The sequence below is a fragment of the Phodopus roborovskii genome, unplaced genomic scaffold, assembly GCF_943737965.1.
Source record: "Phodopus roborovskii unplaced genomic scaffold, PHOROB, whole genome shotgun sequence".
Taxonomy (NCBI): domain Eukaryota; kingdom Metazoa; phylum Chordata; class Mammalia; order Rodentia; family Cricetidae; genus Phodopus; species Phodopus roborovskii.
The window spans coordinates 5,367,842-5,382,951 of record NW_026126416.1 but is presented as its reverse complement, the minus strand read 5'-3'; the positions used below and the strand labels follow the sequence as shown (position 1 = coordinate 5,382,951).

At 46.6% G+C, this 15,110-nt stretch overlaps 2 pseudogenes; both read left to right on the top strand.

Moving 5' to 3' along the window:
- Positions 1-6,963: 6,963 nt before the first annotated feature.
- Positions 6,964-7,667, top strand: LOC127221245 (EEF1A lysine methyltransferase 2-like; annotated as a pseudogene).
- A 245-nt stretch (positions 7,668-7,912) lies between these two features.
- Positions 7,913-9,139, top strand: LOC127221302 (protein FAM53B-like; annotated as a pseudogene).
- The last annotated feature ends 5,971 nt before the right edge of the window (positions 9,140-15,110 follow it).

Below are 15,110 nucleotides of genomic sequence, written 5' to 3'. Positions count from 1 at the left end.
CCCATGTCTATTGCCATGGACAAAACTTAGTCCAAATGGATCAAAGACCTCAACCTAAATCCAGCCACACTGAACCTCTTAGAAGAGAAAGTACGAGGTACCCTTGAATAAATTGGTATAGGAGACCTCTTCCTGAACATAACTCCAGCAGCACAGACACTGAGATAGACAATTAATAAATGAGACCTCCTCAAACTTAGAAGCTTCTGTAAGGCAAAGGACACAGTGGACAAGACCAAACGGCAGCCCACAGAATGGGAAAAGATTTTCACTAATCCTACATCTGACAGAGGGCTGATCTCCAAATTATACAAAGAACTCAAGAAACTAGTCAACAAAACACCAAATAAGAGTACAGAACAACAAATGGAGTACACAACTGAAGAAAGAAGTCTCAGAAGAGGAAATCAAAAAGGTTGAAAGACACTTAAGAAAGTGCTCAGCATCCTTAGCTATCAAGGAAATGCAAATCAAAACAACTTTGAGATACCATCTTACTCCTGCCAGAATGGCTAAAATTAGAAACACCAATGACAACTTATGCTAGAAAGGATGTGGAGAAAGGGGAACACTCCTCCACTGCTGGTGGGAATGCAAACTTATAAAGCCATTTTGGAGATCAGTATGGTGGTTCCTCAGGAAAATGGGAATCAGTCTACCACAGGACCCAGAAATCCCCCTCTTAAGCATATAACCAAATGATCCACATCCATGCAACAAGGACATGTGCTCATAGCAGCATTATTTGTAATAGCAAGAACCTGGAAGCAACCTAGGCGCCCCTCAACTGAAGAATGGATAAGGAAGACATGGCACATCTACACAATGGAATACTACTCAACAGAAAAAAAAAAACCCAATGGAATCTTGAAATCGCAGGCAAATGGATGGAACTTGGAGAAACCATCCTGAATGAGGTAACCCAGTCACAAAAAGAGGAACATGGTAAGTACTCACTCATATATGGATTTTAGACATAGAGCAAATGATCACCAGCCTATAATTCACACCACCAGAAGAACTAGGATACAAGATGGATTCTAAGAGATCCATATAAGGTCTCTTACAGAAGGGGGAAGGGAGAAGTCCCCCAGAACACATGAGGAGTGAGGGGGGCAGTGAGTAGAGATGGAACTAGGAGAAAGAGAAGGGGAGGAGAGGAAAGCACATGGGACTAGGAAGATTGAGTCAGGGAGGAATAGAAGAGAGAAGAGAGAGAGAACATAAAAGAGGGAGCCATTATATGATTGAAGAGAAAACAACCTAAAGAAATGTCCAGAGACCTACAAGTCTGACCCCAACTAACAATTTGAGCAACAGTGGAAAGGCTACCATAAATGCACTTCCCTGATAATGAGATCAGTGACTAACTTATCCACCATCATGGAGCTCTCATCTAGTACCCATTGGAAACAGAAGCAAACACCCACAACTAAACACTGAGCCAAACTGGAATCCAGATGCAGAGAGGGAGGACAAGACCACACTGCAGAAACACATAGAGACAGTTGACCTGAACAAGGAGGCGCTAATGGGCCCCCAGACTGATAGCTGGGAATCCAGCATGGGACTGACTCAGACCCATTGATGATGGGTCTTAGTTAGAAGGCCTGGGCAGTCTAAGGGCCCTCATACAGTGGAACCAGCATGTATTCCTGGTGCACAAAAGGACTTTGCAGACACATCCCCCATGTAGGGATACTCCCCTAACCTAGAGACAGGAGAGAAGTCCTAGTCCCTACTACAAATGACTTGGCAAAGTTACATGACCCCTCATGGAGGGCATCACCCTACTTATGGAGTGGGGGGGGGTAGAAGGGAAGGGGGGTCAGGGTGCATTTGAGGGTGGGAGAGAGGGAAAGAGGGAGGGAGGGAAGAAGAGATGGAGGGCTGAAGGGAGGGATGAAAGGAAGGAGGACTGGGATGGATATGTAAAATAAAAATAAAATAATATAAAAAAAGAATTGGGGATGTAAATGAAATGGGTGCCTTTTCCATCAAAGGGTTAAAAGAGACCAAGGAAGCTCTTCGCCTTTCCTCCGCCATTGGGCAGCACACGCCTAACTCAGATTCTCGCATGTCTTCTCACAAGATTTTCAGAATCAAGTGATTCCTGGCCAAGAAACAAAAGCAAAATTGTCCTATTCCTCAGTGGAATAGGTACAACTCCAAGAGAAGACACTGGAGGAGAACCAAGCTGGGCCTGTAAGGAAGGAGTCACACAATGGCAAGACTGAGAGTTTGTACTGAATCATGGTCAACATGATCTATCTGCCAGATGGATGGAGATAAAGATTATTAACCTGCAGATTTGGTCATGTTTAAATTGGGAATGATTTGTCCAGTAATAAAAAATATAATATGGAGTCTAAAAAAAAGAGAGAGAGACCAAGGAAGTCCCATCTTCAAAAAGATTGGTCAAAACACAATCTGGCCAATTCACACCCTAGCCAGCACTTTCCTAAGCTAACAGTATGAGGTCCAGGTTGCATCCTGCTCTCAAAAGTCGCTATTCTCATATTAGTTGTACCATTTGAACTAGCCTACCATGTAAAGGTTGTAAGAGTGGGAGGCCACGTCTGACCACAGGATCCCTTTACATCAGGAATAATACCTCTATGGATCTATGTTTCCTGGCATAATCACCCATGTTTGGCTTCAAATAAATGGTTGCTCCTTATGGAGCAAGATCTATGTTTTATCTTTACAACAGCAGCCACTAGATGTCAGAGCTAGCCTGAGGAAATGGGTGTAGAGGTTTCAGAGAATTTGAGAGAAATTCTAATAGATGAGAACAAGGCTCTAGGAGTGTGTTGTGTGACTGTATTCCTGAGGAGATTTTTGGAAAGGCTGACTCCCTGCAGAGTAGGGACAGAAGATCATAGTAAGGAAACCTCCAAAGTCCAATGTGCTGATCCAATGACTTCAAAATTGGGAGGACAGGGAGAACAGAACCCTCCCGTGGAGCAGAAGGACAAAGGCTCACTGGCCTTGATTGCCTGTAGGACAAGACTGGGAAAGAGGGAAGCAGCTCCCCTTTGGTACAGGACTTGCATCTGCAGTGGAAATGAGCAGCAGTGTGAATGGGGTGCTCTGAGCTCTCTCATCCACATGGGAATGCTCATGTCCCAGGAAGGAGGGATGGGCATGTGACACCTGTCCAGACAGAGACAACCCAGGTGGCCTTCTGATGGCTGCCTCCCTGGAAAGCTTCTCTGCATAGTAAGATCTTCACTGTGTTGTCTTCCTCTTTCCTTCTCTATTACTCAGGTTCTCTAAAGTAACAGAATTTAAATAAAGAACACACATAGGATTTATTAGAATGACTTACAAGCAGGATATTATGCCAGGATCCTGAAGAATTAGGTTCTAATGTCAGGAAAGAATGGCATTGCCAGGGAGATCAAAGAGGAAAGAGAGGGCTTCTTTCTTCCATATCCTTTAATTAGGCTGCCAGCAAAGGGTGTGGCCCAGATTAAAGTTTGATCTTCCCACCTCAAAAGATCTGGATTAAAGGTAGATCTTCCCACTTCAAATGACTTAAGAAATAAATTCCTAACAGATGTACCCAGTGACTTGGATTATAGTTAATTCTATATATAATCAAGTTAACAGCTAAGAATGGACATCACACCTTCTTAATTAATTCCTCTCTCCAGCAGCATTAGCTTTGTTTGAGTTTGTTTGTAACCACAAACCACTCTTTTGAATCTCATTCCATATCCATGAGACTCACTGGAGGCATATCAGCCTAGACAAAAAAAAAAAGAGGGTTTTAACTAGGAGACGCTGACTTAAGCAGCTTTCAACTGTGTTTTGAGTCTCAAAGAAAATGGCAGCTCTCCATAGACTCTAAAACAGGAGCTCATTTTTGTTATTAGATAAATTAAGCTGTTTTATAAGAATGTGGTCGGTACAGCCAACTTTCTGTGTGATGGGGGAAAGGATCCTTTGCAAAGATGGTGAGACCTAACAAACTGACTCCAGCTATGGTCAGCCTGGTCTAACATCAGGTCACACCTGAAGGTGTGCCTGTAGCCCAGGAAAAAAGTCTAACTCAGCAAGGCCTGAGTATCTTGAATCTTGGATCACCATCTCAGATCTTGGGAGAAAATGAAGGAGGTCTGTGTATTTGAGGCAAGCCTGGGCTACTTCCTGAGAATCTGATAGAAGAGCAGCAACAACAAGCAAACAAATGGCAAGCTCATCTTGAAGGCGGCTTGCATGCCTGAAGCCTGATGGAAGGAGAGACTCCAGCCTTGTTTTAAACACCCAAAATGCTTCATTTTTCTTTTCTTTCTTGATAAGTAATAAAACTTATTTGCCTCTTTTAATCTGTATGTTATCAATCTATTTCATAAACTACAATTGTCAAAACCTTAGAAAGAAAATTAACGAAGGTCAAACAAGTAATTATAATTGTTTACAATTGTAATTATAAACTACAGTATCACAGGCGTGCTCTCATTATCTCCCTCATATATGTGAGGAAACTGAGGCACAGAGTGCTGAAGGGCCTTGACAGTCATTGGGAAAACTGGCATTCAAATCCCACCCACCATGTGAACCACTTTCCAAAATTTAGGGGTTTTGTTGTTGTTGTTGTTGTTGTTGTTGTTGTGTGTGTGTGTGTAAAATATCTTCTATGTGCTCTATAGAACAGATTATTTAGCTGGAAAATGAGATTTATTATACCTTGTGTGGTAAAATAAAACCTTGTTCCATAAATCTTTCTCATTATGAAACACACACATGCAAGCACACACACACACACACACACACACACACACACACACACACATACACAAAGAAATGATAAATGTGAGCTGGAGAGATGGCTCAGTGGTTAAGAGTACAACATACTGCTCTTGCAAAGGACATGGCCTTAGTTCTCAACACTCCCATTAAACAGTTCACACTGACTGTAACTGACAGTCCCAGAGGAAGTGATACCCTCTTCTGGCCTCCAAGGGCACCTGCATGTGCAGCTACACAAGTACATATACACATAAAATTTTTAAAATATATATTTTAAAAACGTACACTTTAGAAATAAACATTTCTAAATAGTGCATCCTGTATCTGCTGGATACATTGATGCTTGCAGTCTTGCCTCCGAAGTGAGCAAACTACCACTGTGGAGTTTTGTAGAGCGCAATCACTACCATATGTGATGAATGATGCAGTGAGATTTCACATGAAATTTCCTTTTGTGGTTTTTATTTAAATTTGAAACAAGCTTGTTTTACATGTCAATCCCAGTTCCCTCTCCCTTCCCTCCTCCCCCTATCCCCCCACCAACTCCCATCCCATCCCCATTCAGCTACCCAAGAAGAATGAGACCTTCCTGGGGGAATCTTCAAAGTCTGTGATATCATTTGGAGCAGGGCCTAGGCTCTCCCCCAGGTGTCTAGACTGAAGGAGTATCCATCTATGTGGTATTGGCTCTCAAAGTCCATTCTTATACTAGGTATATATATACTGATCCACTGGGCCCCATAGACTGCCCGGTCCTCCTAATACCCACATTCAGGGAATCTGGGTCAGTCCTATGCTGGTTTCCAGCTATCAGACTGGGGTCCATGAGCTCCCCCTTGTTCAGGTCAGCTTTTCTGTGGGTTTCTCTAGCCTGGTTTTGACCCCTTTGCTCATCACCCCTTCCTCTCTGCAACTGGATTCCAGGGATTCAGTTTAGTGTTTAGCTGTTGGTGTCTGCTTCTGCTTCCATCAGCTACTGGATGAAGGCTCTAAGACAGCATATAAAGTAGTCATCAATCTTGTTATCTTGTTATCAGGGAAGAGCATTTAAGGTAGCCTGTCTACTATTGCTTAGATTGTTAGTTGGGGTCATCCTTGTAGATCTCTGGACATTTCCCTAGTGCCAGATTTCTCTTGAAACCTATAATGGCTCCCTCTATTATGGTATCTCTATTCTTGTTCTCCTCTATTCTTCCCTGTCTCAATCTTCCTGCTCCCCTCATGCCTTCCTCTCCCCTCCTCTTCTCCCCTTCTCTTTCTCCTAATTCTCCCCCCCCCACACACACACAGTCCCAATGTACTCAGGAGATCTTGTCCCTTTCCCCTTCTCTGGGGGACCATCACATGAAATTTCTTACATAATCTTGACATGTCCTCAACAAAGACATGGTTGTTAGAGGTCAGCTGACTAGTCCAGATAACACATGTTGCAACAGCAGAGCTGGCGGTCAGGTTGTGGGGATATGCACAGTCTACTGTGTGCCCACTGGCTGTTCCTTTTCTAATCCTCTACCCTCCTATGGAAGGATCCTGGAAAACATTCTTGCCTCCCTCAATTTTCTCTGGCAGTCATTCAGGCTGGTATGCTCACAGTTTACTATATGCTTTGGTAATTTTGTTTTACTTGATGTTTAACTCTCTAAGGCTAAAATTCCATCTATTTCTTTCATGAGTTCTACATATGCAGAACAGTGGCATTTCTGAGCACAGGCCCTATCTGTGCAGATGCAGGTATGACCAGGATGTCTTTCCTACCTGGAAGCTTATTACCAAGGTCACCATGATAGCCACAAGAATGGCTTCAGAATCTAGGATGTCATCTAGTGGGGCTCCTGGTATCACTGGGGATGGTGCCCAGAACAGGCTACCAAGTTCTGAATACATTCCAAAGCAGGAGAGAGGAGAAAACAGGGTTTGGAAGGAGAGGCAAGAAACACTCCCAGCATGTTTGATAGCCAAGAGCATAGAATCCAGACGACACCTTGTAGACTGGATGAGTACTAGGGATTTGGACCCTGCCCTGTCTCCCACCCAACCATGGGGCTGAAATCTAGACTCTCTCCATCCTATAGGAACTCACTACTCAGATGGCTGGCCCTCTGAACAGTCTTTCTGGAGTGTGTGAGCTCATTTGATGTCACTAGTTCCATTCTTTGTGAGTTCGTGTACCTATTATCTACAGAATAACTTTATTGACAGAGCAACATGAACGCGGAAGCTGACGGCCACAGCGGCACCGCGGTCCCTGTGTGGCAGCCGACTTCGGCCAGTCTACAATGGGGACATGAGAGCATTGGGATGCTGTTGATGAGAGAGAACTGAGAACATTCCAAGAATATGGAGATACAGGAGAAATCTGGTTTGGGGAAGAGAGTATGACCTGACTAATGAGGTGGATGCAGAAACACAAGATCCCATCGGATGCCTCAGTGCTTGACACTGGAACTGGAAATGATGTTTTCCTGGTTGAACTTGGTGAAACATGGTTTCTCTAATATAACTGGGATCGATTATTCTCCTTCTGCAATTAAGCTTTCTGCAAGTATTTTAGAGAAAGAAGGGCTATCTAACATTAACTTGAAGGTAGAAGACTTTTTGAATCTTTCCACAAAGCTGTCTGGATTTCATGTTTGTGTTGACAAAGGGACTTCCGATGCTATGTCTTGATCTTGACAATGCAGTTGAGAAGAGGAAGCAATGTGTGAAGCCTCTCTCCAGGGTGTTGGACGTAAAAGGCTTTTTTCTAATAACTTCATGTAACTGGACCAAGGCAGAGTTGCTAGAATGTGTTCAGTAAAGGATTTGAACTTTTTGAAGAGCTGCCAACACCCAAGTTCCGCTTTGGAGGTAGATCTGGAAATACTTTAGTTTTTCAAAAAAGTGAGACTTTCTTGGACAAAGTCGGTTAGCTTTCTAGAAGAAACCGTACAGCAAAGTAAACCAGAGACAGAAGAAGGAAGTGCAGAGTGCTTACTTGTTGACTACTTTTGGCCATTCCTAGAAGACCTTGTCTCCAGACTGAGCAATTAATGGGAAGCTGTTTCTGATGGCATCACTCCCTGGAATGCCTGGGTATCACTATTAATCAAGTCTGCCTACATGAAGACAGCCTGTGCCCACCCTAGGATGCAGCCCAGTGCCTGACTTCCTTACCATGGTGATGATCCTAAGGAGAAGCCTCATCATCCAGGAAGCAGATTCCATACCACACAGGACCTTCATCCCTGAACTGCACAGGCCAAAGAAGATGAGTCAAGGACCTACCCTTCTATACTGTGGGAATATGGAAAATGACAGATGGAGAAACCTCAACAGAAAATGCCCTCTTCAGATTGACCAACCAAGCTCCAGCATCGGGGAGTGTCTGCCTGAAAAATGTCAGGGTAGCTCCCCGTGGCACCCGGAGGTGGTGACCGCCTGTGCAGTGACCAGCCTAATCAAAGACCTCAGCATCAGTGACCACAATGGGAACCCCTGAGCTCCCCACAGCAAACGCCAGTCCCGGTCACTATCCTCTGACGAAATGTCCAGCTGCCAGACGTCATGGCGGCCCTTAGGGTACAAAGTCTTCTCCTGCGGAGAAGAGAAGGTGCTACAGTGGGAGCAGCATCCAGCGCTACTCCAATGCTGTCAGCCCCACGCAGCGGAGCTCCAGCTTCAACCTCCCTGCTCGGGCCAATGGGCTATCCTCACCCTGCCACCAATCGAGCTTGTACCAGCGCTTTGGGGGACAGCCCTGCCAAGGAGCACCAGGTTCAGCCCTCTGTGGACATGTGGGCCATGCTTGTGGGAGGCTGGACCTGCAGTGGTCTCTCTTGCTCACAAGGAGCAGTTTTCCTTCCCAGAATGCTGTCCACCCTCAGCCAACAGCACTCCTGCCTGAACACCAGAGATGGCAAGACGTTCCTGTGGGCTTGCCCGCAGCCGCTCCCAGCCATGCGTCCTTAATGACAAGATTAGTGTGAAAAGGTGGCGTTCTGACGATGTGCAAGAGCAAAGGCCTTCTCTAGGCCTTGCCAAGATGGCACAGAACTGCCAGACCTTCAGCAGCCTTGGTTGCCTGAGCATGTGGGTGGAAGACCACAGCTCCCAGAGCCCCTTTCCAGCAATACCCAATCCTGGACCACATTGTTCTCAGCTTTCAACCCAGGGGCAGGACCCCTGCAGGGACCCCAGCTCCAGAGCCTGTTCCCCATCCCTTTGATGATCCTATCCCCTGTCAGGAGGACCTATTCTGTGAGGAGTGGGATGGCTGCAGTCTGGATGAGGGTTGCTGCAGGAGGGGGAGATGGCCACAGCCTGGCAGGACCTTGGAGCCTGCACGAAGAGCCTCTGCTCTCTGGACAGCGAGCTGGATGTTGAGCAGATGGAGAACAACTGAGGTGGCTGTGGACGGAGGCCTGAGGCAGAGACTGCCATGGATGGGCCTTCCTCCAGGCCTTAGGTGATCACCACAAGGGAGATCCTAGCTCCTGGGTCTGGGGAAAAAGCTTCCAAAGGGGAGCCCACCCACTTCCCAGGGAGCAGCTGTCGCCCTGTAGTGCCCAAATTTGTGAAGGCAACTTGGCCACACCTCACAGGCAACAGCTGGCCTCCTGCCAGTTCCATGGAACTACTGTAGCCCAAGAACAGGCTTTTGGTTTGGTCTCCTCTTCTTTGTTACTCATGGAGTGCTGGGTAGTCATTCTCCAGTAGGCCGCATCCCTCAAGCAGAGTGCCAGGTATCTGAGCCCGCTGTGGCCTCACTCAGGTTCTATCTGGGGAGTTGCCCAAAGCCTCCTTTTACTTAGTTTACTCCATGCCTTCTCTCCCAGGTTTCCCTGCTCCAGGCTGAGGAAGGTTCAGGAGATGCTTCCTGTAGTGACACCAGATGATATGCCCATTTGGGGCACTGTGCAGGGATTCTGGGAATAATCCGTGTCCCATTTTTCCAGGCCTGGGATAGCTCAGGAATGACCAGAAGCCATCCATACTAGGCATTTGATGGTTGTGTTGACTGAAAAGTGGGCCCATGAACTCTCCCATGGAGCCAAGAATCACCCACACTGCTGCCAGAACAGGGCCTGCCTTGGCAAGGCTGGCACTGGCAGCCTTCCTACTTTCCCCAGTCCCTGAGGGCTGAGTTCAGTGGATTCGGCTGAGTGTAGAGATGTCAGTGACAAGATGACCTCTTCATAGTGTCCTCAGGAACTACTAGCAGGTGCAGGAGTCTTGGTCCTGTGTATATTCCTGGGCAGAGGGATGTCTGCTGGCTGCTTTGCAGGCTGGCTACTTTGTAGGCATCCCTCTGTAGCAACCTAAGCTGGGGGCCTTTGAGTCTCCACAGCATTCCTAGCACAATTTTTTGCTTGTTCACAGACACTGCTGGCTTTAATGAAAGTGTACCACCATCAGCTTCAAGACACCTCCTGCCAGTCCACTGATGTGAGCCTTAGTGGCTTGACTCACACTACCCCTCGCAGCTCCTTACTCCCAGCATAGTTCCCAGAGTGCATCTGTTCAGGCAGCTCCCAGAGTCTTCCCTGCAGACATGCTACAGGGATCTGCACTCTGGGACTCTGGGTTCTAGCAAACTTGGCATCTGCTGCAGACAATAGCAAGTGGGCTGGCTTACACAAGTGGCTTGTTTTCCCACAAGGCTAAAAATAACTGGTGCATTCTCTGGAGTTCATGGGCCGTGGTCTAGGCATTTTTGTAGTCACTCGGCTGTGCCTACCCTCTGAGGTTCCATCCTCCATTGGTTGAGCCCAAATGGCTACCTTTGTCCTAAAGAAAGACTGATGGGAACCTTTGTCTAAACTCAGTCAACCAGAAGGATGGCTCAAGTTCTCATGTGTAGGCAATGTTTCTTTAAAATCAGACCCAGGTTGGGCAGCATGGTGGATACATGTGATGGTGGGACACCACTGGGACTTGGGGCACTGGCAAGCCAAAGTAGAAAGCTGGTGAAGGCATGGCATGTGAGCCCTGCCTGGTGGGTCACAGAGGCCATACTTTCTCTGAGCAAACCTGGAGGATGGTAGTTGAGAGGGTGTGGGAAGCAAACACCAGTGCCCAGAAAACCCACAGTGAGAGGTTCTGGATCTGGAGTAGCCTCACAGTCCATAAAGCCACCCCTCATGAGGGATGCAGAGTCTGGGCTCTGGCCCCTGGCGCATTTCACACAGCCTGCTAAGGCCAAAGGATAGGTTAGTTGCCAGCTGCCTCTCCTGTGGACTGTGACCAGAAGCTCCTGGTGGAGGGTGTATGTAGTGAGATAGTCCTTCTATAGCACTGACCACACTCATTGGGGGGTGGAGCCATGGGCGGAAGTGACCTGTGGAAGGAGGTCGGAGGGGGCCAAGTAAGGCGCTCTCTTTCTGGCGGGACTCGGACAGGAGAGGATCGGGTTGAATTTCCTGGTGTTCATCTGTCTAGGTTGTAAGTTATTTCCCCCTGAATAAACATCTATTCAGCCTATTTGTTTATCCTGATCCTTATTTACCGCGATAGGTGTATCTTAAGGCTGCTGTAATGGATAACTTGTCTTTAGACTGTCTTCCTTAAGCCTGACTGCTAAAGGGCAACTTCATCCTTCCTTCCTCTAGGACATAGTTCCCTGGGCAGAAGAAATGTTCCAAACCTAGGGTAGGGACTGGCTCTTTCCGGCTTCCTCAGGCCCCTCTGGACTGCCCTTGTTCCACTAAGGCCTCTCCAAGCCCTCAGCATAGTAGCCAGGAAAGATGACAGGAGCCTTTGTGCTTAGGGGAAGACTGTCTTCATTTGCTTTCTGACATTCTTTTAATTGAACAAGGTAGGTCTCGCCTAGAAGGTGCCCATTCGTCCTTCAGCAGCTATGCTACCCAGACTCATTCACTAGCCCCAACATCTCTGGTCTTGCATCTTTTTGGAGGAAGGTTGCCCTGAGAGGTTCCCTCTGGCTCCCACATGCTTGGTGGCACAGGCAGCAAACAGACTAGTTCTCTCTCTCTCTCTCTGTCTCTCTGTCTCTTTCTCTCTCTGTGTGTCTCTGTCTCTCTCTGTGTGTCTCTGTCTCTCTCTCACGCACACACACAGCACTGTGGCTTCAGCAATCGCTGGCTTCAATATGGGCAACATTAAAGGCCTTACCTTCCTCAACCTGCCTGAGAGTGTCATTCCCCCAAGGAAGCTGAGTGTGTGCTTGGCTACCCACTTGCCTAGGGAGCCCAAAGGTCTAGAGCAAGGCTGTAGTGAGGCTCCACCAAAGCCAACTAGGGAAGAGGGCCTGCCATCCATCACATTGCATCCCAGCCCACTCCAAAAGCCACTGAACTGACAGGAGTTGCTCTCTGCAGGTACCTGACCTGAGTTCAGGGTAGCAGCCTAGACAGTTTACATGACTGCCCACCCTTGCCTTACTCATGGGTGGTGAAGGCGGGGGCATGGGAGGGTGAGAGAAAGGGAGGGAGGGAGAGGGAACTGGGATCGATATGTAAAATAAGAAAAATAAATTTTTTGAAAAAAGGAAAGGTCCATATTAAACTGGAAATGCCCCACCAATTCCCAGATGGGTCTCCTATTCAGACAGACGGCATACTTTTCTTGGGCTCATTCAAAGTTCACAGCAGTCAGAACTCACCCCTGGATCCTGCACCCCATTTCCACCGATGTGGTTAAAGTTACTTGAATGGTGGCCACTTAAAATGTAAGCCAGGTGCCAGGGCTCAGGGACCCTCTGCCCATGCAGCCCACGATGCTGCCCCTTGGCACACCATGCTGCTGGTCAGACCCCTCCCCTTGGTGCCAGGCCCCTTAAGGAAGAAGAGAAAGTTATTTTAAAATTGCAGACTGATGAAGCTCCTGTAGCCTAGGTGATAGCCTGACCTCCTATGATAGTCTCATTGGCAAATGAATTGCATTGTCAGTGGCGGGGGAGGGGAGGATGCCCGGGTCAGAGACAGATGGGCCGGCAGGCTGTGCTAGGACTATGTGTGCTGTCCCAGCCAGGTGGCAGCGGTGGTACTATTTCAGGTAGTATGGTGACAGGTGTGGTGAGTCAGGGGCCCTACCAGAGCATCAGTCCTTGGGAAGCCTGTGCTGGGCCTTTTCACAAGCCCCTCCTCGCACTGCTGCCTGCCTGCCCTCCCTCCCACACAGACCATGACCGCCTGGCACTACAGTCCTTTGTTTCAGGAATTTGCTTGTTACTTTTACTGTGTAAATAAAGCTTCCTGGTACAACCCCCAGCAGCCTGGAGGAAAAAAAAATAATAAAAGAATAACTTTGTAGAATGGGACCCTTTACTTGAGCCAATAATGAAGAAATGTCCCCACCAATAGGTGGACAATGAACCTGGCCTTGTCATGTGTCCTTGTGGCTTTCTTTGTTGTTTTTATTTCTCCTTGTCACAAGCTGGAGTCATCTGGGAAGGGGGGCTCTCAGTTGAGAAGCTGATTCCAAAAGACTAAGCTGTAGACTAGACTTAAGGCAGCTTCTTAGTAAATAAAGGAGGGTCCAGCCCATTGTGGCTGGTGACCACCCCAGAATGGTGGTGCTGGCTTCTATAACAAAGTAGTCTGAGCAAGCCATAAGGAGCAAGTCAGCAAGCAGCACTCCTCCAAGAACTAGGAATTGACTTCTGCCTCCAAGGGCTCTCCCTGCTAGAGCTCCTGCCCTGACTTGATTTAATGATGAAGAGCCTTGAGCTCTCTTGTCACTATTACATGTCACTTCTCTTTGGTAGAAGTGATCAGTAGGAACAGCAAATAAAGACAGCAAAGAAATTAGAATCACCTCTAGGAACATTTATAGCTATACTCTCTAGCATTAAAAGTCAGAGATAATGCAGGCAGGCATTGGTGGTGCATGCCTTTAATCCCAGCACTCGGGAGACAGAGACAGGCGAATCTCTGAGTTCGAGGCCAGTCTGGTCTACAGAGCTAGTGCCAGGACAGGCTCCAAAACAATACAGAGAAACCTTGTCTCAGAAAAAAAAAATCAGAGATAGCTCAAAAACAGTCAGGATACACTTCAAGGGCACAGGCAAAAAAGAATAAGTCAAAGACAAACACAGTGGATGGAAAGAAGAAAGAATGATCAGAACAGAAAAGAACGAGAATAGGAAAACAAGGAGTCAGAGAAAGGAAGGTCCTTACTGCAAAAGACATGTTGACACAGTTACCTAAGGAACCCATCCATGGGGTGAACTCTAAGTTCAATCAAATTAGAAGAAAGGGTGATATTACATCATATGCCACTCTAACCCAGAGGCTCCTTAAGCAATGTTTCTATAACTGATAGTCTTCTCAGATAGACAATCTTAGTAAATGTTTTGTCAACATAGGGCCTATTGAAATTGAATCAAGATGATAGAAAACATCTAAACAGATAAACAACAACCAACAAACGTCAATCAATAAAACAAAACCTATATCCTCAGAAAGGAAGTCCAAGATCCTTGTAAGCACCATAAATCTCCCTAAGTTAAAGAATTGTGACCTGAGCTCCCCAGGCTACTCCATGAAGTAGAAGGGGAAGGATGGCTCCCCACTCACTCCATTATTATAAACCTGGATAAAGACACAATAAGAAGAAAAAAGTATAATTAAATTCTCTGTGTGTGTTTGTGCCTGCATACGTGTGTGCATGAGTGCGTGCATTTGTGCATGGGTATAAAAGCCTAGTCCTCAATACTAGGCTAGGGATATGGGTCAGTGACCACATTGCCTTCCAGGGAAGGATGAGGCCCTGAGTTCAGATCCCCCAGCACCTGCATAAAGAGCCATACATGTCAGTGCAGAGCTTTAACTAGCACTGAGGGGAAGGGGCAGAGGCTGAAAAATGCCCAAGGATCATCAGCCAGCCAGGGTAGCACATCAGTGATCTCTTGGCTCAGTAAAAGATCCCGTCTCAAATGGTAATGTGGAGAGGAGAGAAGACGACAGTGAACATCCATCTTTGGTCTCCATGCACACATACATGGTCCTATGCACAGCCTTGTATCTACACGCACATGCAGCTCTCATGCTCACATAAAGCAGACTCACACCCACCCAAACACAAAATAGAGTAGTTAGTGGATACACTTCAAATTCTACACCAGCTAGAAGGACACAGTTTAGCATCAAATGGGTTTACCTGGGAATTAGTGGTTACCATCTACTCATTAACAGTCAACAAATCAGAAGAAACACAATAACATATAGCATCCAGACTCTGTGTATTCCCCATCTTTTGAAGGCTTATTAATTTTTATTACTCTATTCCTTTTTAAAGGACTTTATTTTAAACTATATATTTTAATCAACAACTGTATGTGTCCTTTTTCTTCTTTCTTCCAAACCTACACACATTTACAAACACATTGTGACCTGTTTAAAGGCTTTTTTTTT